Raw genomic sequence first — 16,617 nt, 5'->3', positions numbered from 1 at the left:
TAGCTCATTCTATGTTATGGTAATTTACTTTCAATAATAAAGTACTTAACTTTTGATTGTCAGTTGTAAGTATAAAAGACAGTAAGATCCAAGACTTTAAATTTGTATTGAGGTATTTTGAAGCATGGCAGGTTAACATCTTTATTATTATAGAATTGACTCTTACACTGTGGCAGGTGGAGGTACAGGTGAATAAGTGTGTTTAGGCTTTCCCTGGCACTTGACTGTGGCACACAAGGACAGTGATAGTGTGCATGCTTATAAAATTTTACACCAGTGGACAAGCCTAAAACGGAGTTCACATGAAGACAGAGTGGAACCATAACCAACCTAACTAAAGGCACATATGTATAAGTTAAGATGTACCACAGAGGTGGAAGAGAATTTTCCTGATGTTTGCATAAGAACAAATGAACTTGTCTGCATAAGTTAATGCATTGGGTGGTAAAAATTTATATGTAATACATGTAAGTATATATGTAAGTCAAGGTTCTCCAGAGAAACGGAGCCGATAAAAGATAGGCACACATATACACATACAAACATATATGTCAGTCATGTGTGTGTATAAATCAGTTTTTAATACATAAGTACATAAATCTCTGTGTGTGTGTATTTATTTATTTATTATTTATTTTAAAGAATTGGCTCACATGTTTGTGAGGACAGGCCAGCAAGGTGGAAATTCAGTTAAGAATTTATATTGCAGTCTTGAGTCTGAAAGCTGGAAACTCAGCCGGAATTTCTGTGTTGCAATTTTTAGACAAAATTCCTTTTTCTTAGGGAACTTTAGTCTATGCTCTTAAGACCTTCAACTGATTAGATGAGACCCACTCATGCTATGGAGGGTAATCTGCTTTACTCAGAGTCTACTGATTTAAATTTTAATCACATCTAAAAAATACCTGCACGGCAACAAGTAGGGTGATATTTGACCAGCCATCTGTGTACCATAGATTAGCCAAGATGACACATAAAATTAACCGTCACAGTATGTATCTTTAATTATAAGTTTTGAAATATTAAAAATATTTTAAAAATTAAGCTTTGTTCAGTGTGGATACTTCTTTGGAACTACAGAGCTCTGAGAAGAAATAAAAGTGCTCTACTCTGAGGCGGTATGGTACTGAAAGAGACAGGTATGGGAGCTGGGCAACTTAAGGTTCAAATTCCAGCTCTGCCGTTTATAATTTGTATGACTTTGCTCGAGTTTCTTGAACTTGAGTTTTAGTTTCCTCATTTGTAAAATAAGGTGTTGCTTCATTAGACGACTCTGATAGTTAAATGAGAGATGCTCGTAAAACTCCCGGTATAGTGATTGCCATATAGTGGCATCTAGTACAGGATACCTTATTATCATTGTGACTATTACTATAGACTTACATTTATATTGCATTTTAAAGTTTTTAATTTTTCTTTATGTCTTTTACACTATAGCCTTATACACTAGTGTTATGTTGAGTACACTATTGGCATTATTTATAGGAGAAAAGAATACAAAGACAGCATCTTTCAATTTTTTCATTCTCTTTTTTTCTTTTAAAGAATATTATAATTGAGCAACTAAAAAGATAAGTGATGTTATGACCTTAAAACATTGTCTGGAGATTAAATGAGGTATCCTGAAACGTATGTGCTACAGAGCTGGGAACAATAAGTTTTGTTTACTGTGTTTTTAGTCATTGGTATATAATTTGTCTGAAGTCATGGGTTACGGTTAAGTATGTTTTAAGAGTCCATTTAAAACTTAATTTTTTGTTTTGATACTAGTGTTCATTGAAATGAAACCATATTGTCTAGAAAATCTTTAAAACAGGTCATATTCTTGTGGGTCATATTCTTTGAGATTTCACACCTAAGACCTTGTCTAACTATTGATGACTTACTGATCAGCTAGCTCTGGGATTTGCTCAGAAATAAAAAGTAATCTTTGATCTATAAGGTTTTCAATTTTGTTTGGGATTATTTTTTGTAAGTGCATTTTTAAAGTTATAAAAACATTCTTATTTTGATTTTTTTAAAGAATGATTAATATGCTTCCTCCTAAAGTTGATCACACGACCACAGAATGCATTTTGTACATTTCTTTATTGCTGTAGTTCTGTGTAGCTTGTCATATTGACTTTAATATTAATAGTGTGGGGAGTATCATAATATTAGAGGGGACTTTGGAAAGGTCTGTTATTGGGGGCTTCACATGGGTACTGCTCTGATCAATGAATTTGGTAAAAAGAGACTGTCTGCAGCTGTTGCTTCTGATGAATCAACCAGAAAAATAACTGGATTAGACTCCATCACCCTGAGCTTCCCACAGCACAATGGGAGATGTGCTTAAGGTCTCTTTCCTAGTAACCTACTGAGAGGCTTAATGGCTAGAATAACAATATCTGGTAATGCTCAGTTTCTTACTTGAAAATGGATTTTTTTATTTTTTTAAAGCCCTCCTTACAACCTTATTGCCTAAGAGAATGTTACATTTTAATAGGTTATCCATTTTATACTGTGGTTTCTTTTTGTATCATTGACACTAGATATAGATGCCCCAATCTCAGGCGCTTAAGTGAACTTGAAGTATAAGATAATTATTTTTGTGTAAATCAGGGTAGCACCTGGAATATTATGGTCCAAGGTAAGAAATAGTGAGCTAGTACTCATTTATTGTTCATAAGCAGAGGAGGGTGAGTAAATCCATTGGGCTGCGAATGAAGAAGAAATCAGAACCAGAAAGGTTTTGTAGGGGTATCGGTGCTCTTCAGATTAGTCCAGGAAGGCTACCAGCAGCCACTGACCCCTGAAGAGTAACTGCCACGTGCAAGCACTGTGCCAGTGTTTTATAAGTTCTTTATCCTCAGAACCACTCTACGAAGTAGATACTAAATTATTGCATATGTGCAGTCACAATTACCCTTGGGATAAGGTATGTTTCAGAATTCACGATTTTTTTAGATTTTTAGAAATGTAACACAATGTGTATACTTTATATCATATAGTCAACCTCCATCAGCAGTTTTTGGCCAAGTACTCCATAATTGAACTACTTCTGTAGTGAAATATAGAAAAATTTACCCATAAGTAGAATAATGACTATAAAAAGCCTCTTGCCATTCAGGTCAGATTTTGCTACAGATGTTTTCTGCCAAAGGAAATCTGCTGCTAACGTAAAAACAACAAAAACTGATTTACAGAGCTTTTTAAGTTTCAGATTTGAGGAAAAGGGATAATGGACTAGTATTTCTATTTTTACAATTAGGAAAGTAATGGCATAGAAAAATAATTTTCCCAAGGATACTTGACCTTATACGCGCACATTTATAACTCAGTGTCGTAGGATACGGTATTTCCAGAATAAGAGCAGATACATACAAATAGTATCTTTCATTTTTTTCCTCTACCTTTTGTCATCACCTCATGGTTTCTGATCTTTTATGTGTCATTGATCGTGGAGACGGTATAAGTCAATATTGCCTTTTCATTTCGTTCTTTCCCACCTAAATGAATGTGCATTTTAACCTGGTTTAGCGCAATACTGGGAAATTCCAGAAATTATGAGATTTCTATTCATTGTTTTCTATAAGACCTGAGTTGTTCCTATAGTTTCTAGTGCTTTCAAAAGTTCTTTATAATTTGTAGTCTTACTCCATGTGAGTATTTTGTTTATTAGATATTTTCTTCTGGTAGATCTTTATTAACAATTTCTTAATTTTGACTCTTTCATAAAGTAAAGATAGTTTATTTGGCAGTAAACTAGTCCATGTTTACTAGTTTGTATATAGAAACAGCATGCTGTTAAAGATTTTGCTGTTTTTCAGGGTTCAAAACATACCTGTTAGTGTTTTTTCTTGGAAATTAACGACAATATATTTAACCATAATTAGTATTTACTCTCCTGATTTGATTTGAATGCGAACAATTGAGAAAACTCAGAATAGGCTCATGATGTCAGGGAGAAGATTTTATGGGCCTCACAGCCCAGCCGCCTGGGTTCTCACCCCACTTGTCACCTCAATTACTTATATTTAAAATGGGGCTGTTAATACTACCTATGTTAGAGGGCTGTCAGGAGGATGAAGGAAAGAGATACTCGTTAGAGGTTTTCAACCTGGCACATAGTGAGTACTCAGTGTTAGCCCTTACCATTGTCATCCCAAGCAGAGTTAAGGTTTTAACCTGACGTAGTTCTTTGTCAGATTTGTATTTACGTTTAAGCATTTTGTTGTTGTTGATCTCTCCTCTCTCCTCACCTTCAAGTAAGTGGCCTTGTCAACCCTTTTCTCCCCCATCACCCCATCAGCTGTGCACGGCAGTGATGCTCAGTCGAATGAGGTGGGGCGTGGGGAGCGGAGAGGGACTGTGTCTGGGGACATCATTGCAGAGTTTGGGAGTTTGTGGTGTGTTGATTTGTTTCTGCCCCATTCTTTGGGGGCCCTGCCATAGAATCAGTGAATAAGAAGTCTTAATGAATATGTTAGCTAAGTTTCTTGTTAAGACGTTTTCAAAAACTTTTAAATAATTAAGGTATTTAAAAGATGTACCAAAATCCATAGAGATAGAAAGTAGATTAGCGTTGCCAGGAGCTAGGGAGAGAAGGGAATGGGGGATGACTTCTAGAGCATATGGGGTTTCTTTTGGGGTGATAAAAATGTTCTGGAATTGGTTAGTGCTGATGGCTGCACAGCCTTGTGAACTATGTAATTTAAATTGGTGCATTTTATAGTATGAATTATGTATCAATAAAAATCGACTAATTTTCTGAGCGAGCTCACCAGGCATATTCTACTTGGCACATTAATCCAAATCTCTTGGGTTTTGTACATTTTTTATTTATGTAATAAATATTGAATTAATTCATTTACCATGTCCCATGTAGTCTAGGAAATAAAGAAGTAGAGGTGAAAGACAGAGAAGGCGTTCCAGGTAGACAGGCAAAACCACTGAGTCCAGAAAGAGAACTATCTGGTTGAGTAATTTTAAGTATTAAGTCTGCAATGGCACCGTGCCCAGCACAGAGTAGATTCTTCATAAATAATTACTCAAAGAATGACTGAATGGACAGGTGCATGAATGGGCTGGATTGTAGGATGTGTGTAGAATTAGGTAAGAGATACATAGATTCGGCTATGAAAATCTTTTATGCCTCATGTTAAGGAGTTTCTTAAGTCCAGTGTGCTTTCGGAAATTGTCGGAAGATCTGAACAAGGGGATGAAATGACCAGATTTGTATTTTCTAAAACCTGGGACGTTTTAAGTGAAGGGACAGGGACCAGCGCTTCTGTTAGGACTTCAGAGCTGAGCCCCTTTTGTTGGGTTCTCTGCCCTGGCGCTCTCAGCATCACTCTGGCCTGTCATGCTGTTGGGGTGACTGAGATGCTTTGTGGGTGCTCAGATGTTCATGGGGTGCTTCCAGTGTTTCGGGCGATGATAACATCTGTGTGTTCTTCCTTTGTTGTCTGAGTCATGATCTCATGGGTATACCGCCGTTCATATTTACTTGGACACTTTGATCTCTAAGGTGGCAAAGTAGAAGCTCCTGTTTGATTTTTATAAATATAAGTGGAAGAAATGCTGTATCAAGTCGGTAATTAGGGAACCTGCACCCTTTGGAGGTGGTTAGGATAAAAGGATTTAACAGTTCCTATAGATATCAATGTTATATTTTTTAATTTGGGGCTTAAGGAGAAGATATACTTTTAATTCATAGAATTTGGAATGACCGTTATTATTAGTTTTAGGAATTAGGATTTTTTTCCTACCTGAATTCAGTGGAGTCTTTCTCATTGTAATATTACCCTCGGCAAATTTCTTCTGTTAATATGTAAAGAATTAATATGTAAAGAATTGTCAGACAGGCGAAAGGGTGTCTGAGCAGGGGCGAGATAAAGGATGAGAACTCCTACAGATGGCGACCGGTCGATGATGAAGATGCGAAATTGTGTGCTGGTCCCTGTGGTGGTCTGCAGTTTTGTGTGGGAGACATTTGTTGTCTTTCCTGTTTCGTTCACACCCTGCCACCTGCCGTAGCTATACAAAGTAACAGTACTTTTCAAGATCGCTGTTTAGGAAATCATGTTTTATATTGTCAGGAAGCAGATTTTTTGTTGTTGTTCCACAAAAGGCTGATTCAGGAAATGTCTCTCAAGGCTCTAAATTTGAAAGCTGACGTGCGTGTAGACACATATACGTTGTCAAATTAGGGAATTGGTGATTGATGAAGGAAGAGAAATAATGAGTAACTTGGACTTGTTTACGTATAGGTGTTTTTTCTACATGTGGCTGGGGGAAAATACATTGTGTTCTATAGCTATTTCCTTGTGAGGTTTCTCACTTGAAAATTGAAACTGTACCCAGATATAGCTGTAATTTAAAATAATAATAGAGGTAGTATAGTCAGTATTTAGAACATACTGACCAAGAATAATGAGACTTGACTGTATTTAGAGTGGAAGCTTATTATTCCTACTTACTCATGGTCCAGATGGCTGGGTGAACATGGGGAATTTTTATGTTTTTTTAAATGATTAAAAAAAATCTCTTGAGAATTAAGGGAACTGTTTAATTTGGAGCTAAGAACAAATAATAGCATATAGGTAAAGTTTCACTTTCTGAAGTCTGTTATTTGGAGGCAGGATCTGTGATAATGTTACCATGATGAGCTCCTGAGTGTAGATAAAATCATGCTTCAACACATTCCAAAGACTGTGAAGCTTGGGGACATTTAATTCATTTTAAGTGGCCCTTGCAAGGTCCACAGACAGCTGTCTGACGGTCTTAGACGCCAAAGGTCCTGGCTAACTGTGTATATATCTCCGCTTCAGTGACAGCCAGGGAGCCCTTCATTCCACTGGTTCTCAAACACTTTATTCCTTTTACAGAGTCCCTGGAATAAGCCCAACTTGGACATACTGCAGAATATTTTTATATGTTACCAGAGAGGACCTACTTCTGCCTCTGGTAATGTTCACCTTGGTTTTTTAGCACAGTCTTTTTAACGAGCGAAAAAAATAAAACATCTCAAAGCGTTAACAAAGTCGGTAGGAATTTGTGGGTATAAACCTAAGAAGAGGCAGGAACCACCAAGGTAAGCCTTAAGTACATTTTCCAATCTGAAAGAAATTGCTACAAAACAAATGTTTTGGCAGCCTCACAGGCGCAAGGGAGGCAGAGTCAAAATTTAGAACTTGTCAAAGATAGGCGGAGTCAAAATTTAGAACTTGTCTGCTGATTCTCTAAAAGACTTTCATCTTCTGGGTAAGGGGAAAACAGAAATATACCATCCATAGACTTAGGGCCAGCTTTGAATCACCTGTGTAATCCAGGGGCACTCAAGCTTTGAATTTAGATTATGGTTGAGTCAGTTTGGTGTCACTCCCAGGTGCCTGGCATAAGCAGTTGAACATTCTTTTGTGGGAAGATACTAGGTCTTAAAGTATTCATATATATGTAGTTGCGTGTGTACATATATATTTGTATGTGTATTTTTAAATATGATATCTAACACATAGTCAAAGATAACGAGACATATAAGAAAATAAGATATAATGAAAGAAACCCAGCAAAATAATAGACAAGAGAAGTAAGCGCACATATCAGATATTGAAATTATTAGACGCAGTCTATAAAATATGTTGTATCCTCAGAAAAAGGACAAGTTTGAAGATGTCTTCAGGACATGGGCAACAACAAAAAAGTGACATAGATTAGAAAACAACTACATAATTATAGACCTGAAAAAATACATCGTTGGATTTAATTTGCTGGATGTTTTACATTGATTTCATAAGTGATAATGGCCTATAATTTTTCTTACTCATCCTGCCCCTGTATGATTTGGTATCAAAGTCATACTGGTTTCATAAGGTGAGTTTAAAAGTATTCTATATTTTCCTATTATCTGAAAGAATTCTAAAGAAAGTTTTATTGAAATTAATTATGAAATTATTCAAATCATATGCATAGTAGCATTAGTATATGTGTGTTTCATAGACTTACAAGTCATTGACATTGAGAATGCATAAATTTTGGTCATTTACATAGTATTTTTATAAAGAAAAGCGATGAATTTAATTGTACTTTTTATGCTCTTATTCTCTTAAGCTCTATGAACCTACAGCTTAGAAAAGGCTGAGTATTCAGAGTCCAAAAATGATATTTGCATGCTATGGTCTAAAAAGTACATCCATACAAGTTTACCAAACAGTGTGTGTGATTCACTCTTTGATTATGCCTAAAATGTAAATGTGTGTAAAGCCACATAAGTATGGCTTATTAGCTTTCTTGCCTTAACAGGGTCCTGGTTTAAAGCTGAATCTGTCAGGCCGTGAAAGACTTTTGTCCATAGGGACCTTGAGAAGAGAGGACATTTTTTGTATGGACGTGTTTGTACAATAATATTCAGCCTGAGTCACGTGTTTTATTAATGAAGAGGCTGAGACATATGGAAAAAAGAGCTGAACCTAGAACACCTTTTCCCTCCTCTCCATCAGAGAGGATTTTGACATTTTATGTTTTAGAAAATGTTATCTTTTATATTCTGGCCTGTTAATTTTACGTTTTAATTCACAATCATATTGGAGTCTCAGAAATATGTTGGAAATTCTTAATTCAGTGCTGTAAGAGTGAAAAATAAAAGTTTAGCTAAATATCAGATAGCTGAATAGAAGTAATTAAAATCTCTTTCATTTGTCTACTTTTGGATATACAGATTGAACTATATCTCATTTAATTTTTTAAAAAACTTATTTCCTCCCAAATTCAAACACAATCTGAATCCCACTTAAGTCTAAAAGAATCGTACTGAAATAAGGCGCGTCCAGTGCTTATATTTTCTTGTCAAATGGAAACCGTCTTCCAAAACATGTTATTAAAATTACACATCATTTCAGCAAGAGCGAAAGGCATTTAACATGAGGAAGTAAACTCTCAGATTAGCTTAAAATCCTACCCAATGTTTGAGTCCCTTCAGGCATGGGCTATAAATGGCTGTCAGGCCCTGTAGTCTCTAACCTTTTTGATCATGCACACTGGTAGTAAAAGATTTCTTGGCATACACCTATAATACATGTATATTGATTTATTTATAAACGATTCGTGTGTATACTATTGTAATACATATATCACAAGTATAATAAATGGAAGGTTTAGAAGGATAAGACAAAGCTAAGTATAAATAGAGTTTCTAATATCTTTTCCTACACATCCTAGTGGACCATCTCGTTTGCTTATTTTGGCTAGAAATGATCTGCCTCCCCTGTCCTTCCCCAGAGATAGAGAATTTACAGCTTCTAGAGTTAGCCCATTTCAGGAATGGTGGTAATTGTGTAGAATGGTGGTTGGAATGAGTGGCTACGAGCACTTGGTAGAGAGAAGTCTCATATTCTTGGAAAGTTTTAAAACTTGATTTCCTTTCAAACAAATCCTCAAATTCTGTAGTGTTTGTTTGGCTTGTGACTCTCAGCCACCTCCGGTGTGGAGAGGAAGGGGAGGGGACAGTACAGTAACAGTTTCTTAATCTCTGGGTGCACTGGGGCGTATGAAATCAGTGGATGTGACATCATGTTGTCTGGCCAATTTCTATAAATATTTCTGCAGCTGTCATAAGCAGTGTATCACAAAACCTCATTCTGTCATTGTACCGGACCTTATAGCTATTATAAAGAGAAGAAATTTCCTGGACCAGTCCTTCCTAGGAGTGAATCTATAAATATGCCTCCACAGTGGTTAGAAGGGTGGAAATGAAAAATCTATTCACTCTGCGAAAGGCTATGGGCTTTCCAAGCTTTTTTTTGTGATTGTTAGGCACACTCACGTTAATGCCTTCAGCTCCCTTTCATTCTCCTTTATCCCTGAGTAGAGAAGAAGGGCCTCTTGAATAGCTGAGCCTTGTCATTTTTATTTTTTAGTAGTAAAGAACAAAAAATGCTGTCATGGGATTTTTGGTGAAAAATGAGAAACATGAGAGAAAACGCCTCAGTAGTTATATTTTATTCCATTAACATGTCCAGTGACTCTATTCATCATGCTTTGTCATCTTTGTCTATCAGCCTGGGGAGACAGAGGAGCCGAGCCTGGGGGTTGGGGTGGTAAGGTGGGAGGGGTTAACCTCCTTTCTCCCTTCCTTTGTTCTGTGATGACTGAGTACCAGTCTTCCCGCATCAGCATATCCTGCTTCACACCTCCAGGATGAGACAGTGTACCTGGACCATGCTTCATCTAGTACCACATCAGAGCAATGTCCATCTCTATTCATTTTTCTTGCTTTTCTGTCATCGGTTATCAGTTGATCGAGTGAATGTACTCTTATTAATGTCGTAACTTTGATCACTGCATACGGAAGCTTTGGTATAAATTTTGACAGAAAGTCACTTGGCATTCATGACGTTTGTGCACGTGCGAAATATAAACTTCTCTCTTAGAGACCACATGTTCCCCCCCATGACCATTCAATGTCTCGTTGTAAATATTTAAACACAGAAAAGTATGTTAACATCATGCCCAACTAATTAAAGAAGGTCCTATTGCTTTTAGTTGTTACCCGGTGACTGACTTCTTCACTGTCCTCCCTTGAAGTAGCCTGAAAAGGCCAAGACTGGTATAATGAAGAAGTACTTTGGAGAACAGTGTGGCGGCTTTTTCTTTTCTTTTCTGGTTGAGAACAGTAGAAAGGACCTAAAAATGCAAAGTCTCAAACCTAAACTGCCCTCCACTTTTTTTTTTTTTAAAGGTACATTTGCTAAAAGTTTGGGGGAAGTAGGAATTCCTTTGAAGTACCTGGCAGAGTAATTCCGTAGCATTTTTTATGTAGCGGTCCCCGAGGTCATCCTGTTGCGTTGCTCTGAACGGGGCACTGACTCGTGGCCGTGGACAGCGCTGCGGGCGAGAATGCTTTTCCTCATAGCCCTTCCCTCTGCTGTCATTTCTGTGCTCAGCACTGTCGCTCGCGTGGACTGGCTCTGACCAGTTTTCTCTCTCATCTCTTGGGAGTGTACTTGTTTGAGGCGATGAAGTTCTTTCTTAGATTTTTTCCAACTCCCGTGTTATTTTTTTCTTAACCGTTAAGAGTTGTGTTTTGCTTTTTGTTTGCTTGTGTGCGTTGTTGTATTTTAACGTACATTTTCCTTGACATTTTCGATACAGATTAAAGTTAGGAAAGATACTCGTTCAGAAAGATTGTTCTTACAGGAACTTTTTTATATAGATATATGTTTTTTGACAAGTTATGGATCCTACAGATTTCTGCATCTGGAGATAAGATGTTAAGTGGAAAGATATGTATCACATTGGAATGTTAATTGTGTTTTTAAACGCTCTTAAATCTAAAAGCTTCAGGAATGAGATATGATCCTTAAATTCCCAAATCTGGAATTAGGGTGAGAAAACTAAACCTGTAATAGATGGAGTCATTTTAGCTCATTTTTATGCTGTTAAAGGCAACATCGTGAGATTAAGGAGATCGTGACATGTAATTAATATAAGAAACTGTAACAACAGAAGCTTTACTGATATATAAGGGACATTGAAAAAGGAGAGATGAAGACTAAAAGTTTTAATCTGTGTCTCATTCTTTGGGAGAGAGAGCGCTCTAATTTTAGACAACTGGTCTGATGGCTTTTAGAGAGAACCATCTGTAGATGAGAGGAGGGCAGTTTGCCATCACTTGATAGAACTGATGCCTATCAAGATCCCATTTGCCCCAATTCTCTGCTTACTAAGCAACCTTCTGATCTCCACTTTGGTCTTCTGTGAGGACTTGCCCTGTGCAGATATCTGCTCCTGTTGTTTTGACAAAAATAGCTTTCATCAAAAATGAACATGTGGTTTTTTATGGTGTATAAATCAATTTGGTTGAGTTTGGTAGGCACAAGTCAGTTCCTGGGAGCCTAACTGGCATTTTCTAGACTGATAAAAATTACATTTCCAAATTCGAAAAGCTCCAGATCAAATGATTTTGTTTGAAATAACTAACCAGTCTTGCCAATCTTTATAGTAGAGTCCATGGAATTCTACTTAATAGAAACATAAATGTTTTTATTGCTATCGTCATTTTATAGCAAAGGGGACTGACTTACTGAGTAATGGCAATGCCCTGAAAATCTAAAAAAATATACATATGTACACATATATATGTAGTATTGGCTATTTTTTCCACAGGTGATATTTAAGGTACCAAGCTGTATCCTTCCCCTTAGGTCATCCATGTCCAGAGAGCACTCTTCTGAACAGTGATAAAATGTACATGGGCACAACTCCCACCGTCAACAGTTCTCAGAGGATCAGCCCCACCTTCCTCCACCCCAGCGCCTTGCCCTGGCCCTCCCTGTGAAAGCTAAAACTTCCCTATCCCCTCCTTTATCTTCTCAGACTGCAGCCTTGGGCTTAGGACCACTGAGAAGACCCCCAACTACACTTAGTAGTCAGTGCATTTAGTCAGACCTTCTGATGATCAGAGATTTCATTTCTCTGTTTTTTCCCCGACTCAGTGGCTAGTATGTTAACTCTCAACCATTATAGTTTGATGCTAATGTTTTTAATACTGTGTTAAATAGAGAAATTTATGTTGTTAGACTGTGCGATTTTATTAGTGTTACCTTATTTGTCGTTAGGTTGGTGGGATTTTATTTTTTAGTTTTTATTTTTATTTATTTATTTTTTTTAATACAATCTTTATCTTTACTTATTTGGACTTAAGAAAACTGGCCTTCGAACAACTTTTTGGCCGTACTGACATTCTAAGAATTTAATACTTTCGAATGAAAACTGCCTTCGAAAGGCTATAACAAAGTTCGTTTGGCTTCTAAAACAAGTTTTTAAAATGAAATTTAGTAATGTTCTTTTTTAAATAGACTTTTTTAGAACAAGTTTAGGTTAGCGGCAAAATTGAGCTGAACATACAGAGATTTCCCACGTACTCCCTCCCAGCATCCACAAATACAGCCTCTCCCACCGTCAGCATCCTGTGCCAGAGTGCCGTACTTGTTATTAGGGACGAAACGACATTGATACATCAGTATCCCTCAAAGTCCATGCATAGTTTACATTAGGGTTCCCTCTTGGTTTTGTATATTCTATGGCTCTGCACAATATTTAATGACATGTAACCACCATTACAGTATCATATGGAATAGTTTTATTGCCCTAAAAATTCTCCGTGCTCTACCCATTCATCCTTCTCTTCTCCTAAATTCTTAGCATCCACTGATCTTTTACTGTCACCATAGTTTTTTCTTTTTCAGAATGTAATATGGTTGGAATCATACAATCTATAGCCTTTTCAGATTGGCTTATTTAATTTAGTAATATGCATTTAAAGTTCATCCATGTCTTTTCGTGGTTGGATAACTCATTTCTTTTTATTGCTGAATGATATTCTACTGTATAGATGTACCACAGCTTATTAATTCACGTGCCGAAGGGCATGTTGGTCGTTCCAAGTTTTGGCAATTATTATTTAAGCGGCTGTAAACATCCATGTGCAGGTTTTTGTGTGGACATAGATTTTTACCTCATTTGGTTAAATATCGAGTAAAGTTGCTAGAACATATGGTAAGAGCATGGTTAGTTTTGTAAGACACCGCCAAACTCTTCCAAAGTGACTGTACCATTTTGCATTCCTACCAACAGTGAATGAGAGTAGTAATGCTTTTAAATCCGAAGAAGATTGGTATGTTAAATGTATTTTTGCCAACTTCCTTGTGAGGATATCATTTTGGCAAATGACTGTGAAGTTTGTAGGGTCAGGGTGAACGGGTTGACCGTGGTGTGTGACATATGCGCGTGTGCATGCAGGTCCCTAAGAGGGGCAGCTGAAGGGCGGGGACTTCCCAGAATCTTCCCTTTTCCAGAGTGGCACAGCTCATCCAGAAACTGCGTCTTACATTTTGGACTCGTCGTGGCAAATAGTCACGTTGTTCGTGTCATTACAGCACCGATGCTTTCATTACGTTAGTATTGATGAAAATATCTGTGGCATTCTAGGCATGTGCCTGGACCGCCAAAGATGGCTTAATTTGGGGCTTATTAGGGAGTGCCAGCCATATCTCAGTGCTGGGGGTTGCAGCGAGAACTGTGACTTTGGACAGAACTCCTCAGAATCAGGGAAGTTTCCTGGTGCCATCCCCCCAGCTCGAGCCTTGGCATGGACAGCGTCATCTTTGTCCTGTTAACCGTGGAGCAAGGGCTCTCTGGCCTTAGCACACACAGCTCACACTGTTAGCCAGATGCTCACATTCCTGCTGTCCGTGCTCCTGAGTCTCCCCGCATTTTTGGCTCTCACAGTGACTTGTGTAGGTGGAGGTCTTTGGAGGAAGCAAAGCGAGGGGATAACTTTCTGAATTGGCGCAAGGCGAATGAGAGAAGAAAAGATATTTTTTCCCTTCTTGTTATTCTGTTACCACCAAGGGCACATTCCATGTTGCTGTGCTATACTAGCCTGATGCCGTTTCATTGTGTTCGTGTTGATGGTGATCGAGTTGCCTTTAAAGTTGATGTTCCTTTTTAAAGTAGGAATAAAATGGAAAGGGGATGGAAGAGTCTCAAACAGCGCATCCTTACACCTGGGTGACTCGTAGCCGCTGTGTGGGAACAGGCGTGCAAGAATCGTACCCTCCAGTCACATGCTGCCGGACTTGTGCTGGTATCTTCAGGGACTGAACCTGTTGGGGGTCCTGCTCTGTTCAGGACTGAAGCGTTCTCATACAGAAAGAAGCCCCTTTGGGCTACCATCTTGTTTCTTCTGAAGGGATCACACACGAAATTCACCATATGAGTATATGTAAAAGCCAACCCCAAATATTCAGCTATTTCTCATTTTCCCTTTAAGAAGATTTTAAGTAACACAAAAATTAGAATTGTTTTTCACATTTTTACATCGTATGGAACCAGTTATTCTAATTCTTTACATATATCGTCGATATCAGGGATTGTTAAAGTAGCTCTTTAGCCATCAGCAGTTTTTCAGATCACACTATTTACATTCATTTCCATGAATAAATTGTTTGTAATACAGTGCTTTTAAAATTTGTATGAGATGACCATCATGGAAATTTTGTCTTAAGCCATATATACCGATTTATATAACGATAGTATCTATTTTACCATTTCTTCTTTTGTGACATTCACAATATAATCACTTTCCTGCCTAATAAAGTGTCCTTTAAAAAGCTTATTATTTATAATAGTCATCACTTTTAATTTTAAAGCCATACCTTCCAGAGTTAATTACATAAATCTGTGTTAATTTCTTTGCTTTTTAAAAAACAAAACATAACAAAACCTTCTGTTTGTTCCATATAAGCTTCCAAAATGTATATTTTTAATTTGAGGTCATTTCAAACTAATTCGATGTCCCCATAGTAATTTGTAGTCTAAAATGAAGTCACTGGGAAGCTTTGTAACAACTAGAATACAAAGCAGTTCTCTCTTTTCTGAAAGGGTAATCTAAGGGAGAACTTCTTTTAATTTTTCCAGGCATATGTGGTTTTCAGAACCAGTCTTTGTCTTTATGTGTACACGTATTCATTTAAGTTCTCTGTGGGTTTCTTACAAGGCTCCTTTTTAAAAATTCTGTCATCCAGAGTAATAGTAGCAGGCATTTTACTCAATTTATACAGCGAAACATTAGGAGAAGCACTGCAAGAAAATGCAGTTGAGCGTGTGTATATTATATCGGTCTATTGTGTCCAAAACATCTACTGTATTTTATTCAGAAGAAGAAATCTAGTCCATGGCCATGCTACCCAGAACAAGCCGGATCCTGTCTGATCTCGGAAGCTAAGCAGGGTCGGGCCTGGTTAGTACTTGGATGGGAGACCACGGAGGAAGACCAGATACTGTAGGCTTAAAAAATAAGGGATTGTAAGCTGACAAGGTCCTTGCAGTCTGTGAGGTCAACCAAGGATTGATTGCCTTGCCTAAAAAAAATAAAAATAAATTTAAAAAAAAGAAGAAGAAGAAATCTAAATTTTTCCATAACTGCTTTTTAAAAGTTTATGAAATACCCCTTTGGGATCAGTCTGCCCTGTTTATGCCTTTGCCGAAACTTAGCTCATCCTGCTGTGTGTTGCACGCTGATTTACGGTTGCAGTAGATTGTAAACTTCTTGAGGGCAGAGAACGCATTCGCCCGTGTGTACGCCATTCCTTTAGGCATTTGGCATGCGCTTGGAAACTAAGAGAGTCAGTGCCGATAGCAGAGGTCATAAACATGCTTTATTAATTCTAAACGTGTGTAGAAAACTGGTGGAAATTGGTTTACCCTTGTGCTGTCCTTTTGGTCTTGTTTTCTACCACTTAGCCCTTTTTTCTCCATTCTCATATGCCCTTCATTTTCAGTAGCACTATTTTTTTTGAGGTCCTCACTGGACACTTAAGAACTGGAGTGTTCGACCCTTAGCATGGGTCCACTTAGTTTTTTTTTTAGGAGAGCTCTAAAAAGGGTTGGAAACAGCACGAAGTATAAACGGGCAAATTAAATGTAATGCCTGGATCTATTTAAAAATGTATAGACCAGGCCTGTTTTATGCTTTATGCATTCGTGTGATGTGACGGCCTTGCAGTTATCTTGCTGTGGAAAGAAGGAAAACAGGGAGAGGAATCTGGAGAAGGCTTCCTTGACTTACCGGGGCGG

General features: G+C 37.6%; 1 protein-coding gene and 1 pseudogene across 1 annotated transcript in view; both read left to right on the top strand.

Annotated features, from left to right (window-relative positions):
- Positions 1-16,617, top strand: part of LAMC1 (laminin subunit gamma 1) — a 104,089-nt gene that overhangs the window by 30,891 nt on the left and 56,581 nt on the right. The window lies entirely within an intron of this gene.
- LOC120617805 (uncharacterized) lies at positions 15,712-15,830 on the top strand (annotated as a pseudogene).

The sequence above is a fragment of the Pteropus medius genome, unplaced genomic scaffold, assembly GCF_902729225.1.
Source record: "Pteropus medius unplaced genomic scaffold, Ma_sr-lr_union100, whole genome shotgun sequence".
NCBI classification, from domain to species: Eukaryota; Metazoa; Chordata; class Mammalia; order Chiroptera; family Pteropodidae; genus Pteropus; species Pteropus medius.
The sequence above is the reverse complement of the archived record's forward strand: the minus strand, read 5'-3'. Positions and strand labels throughout refer to the sequence as shown.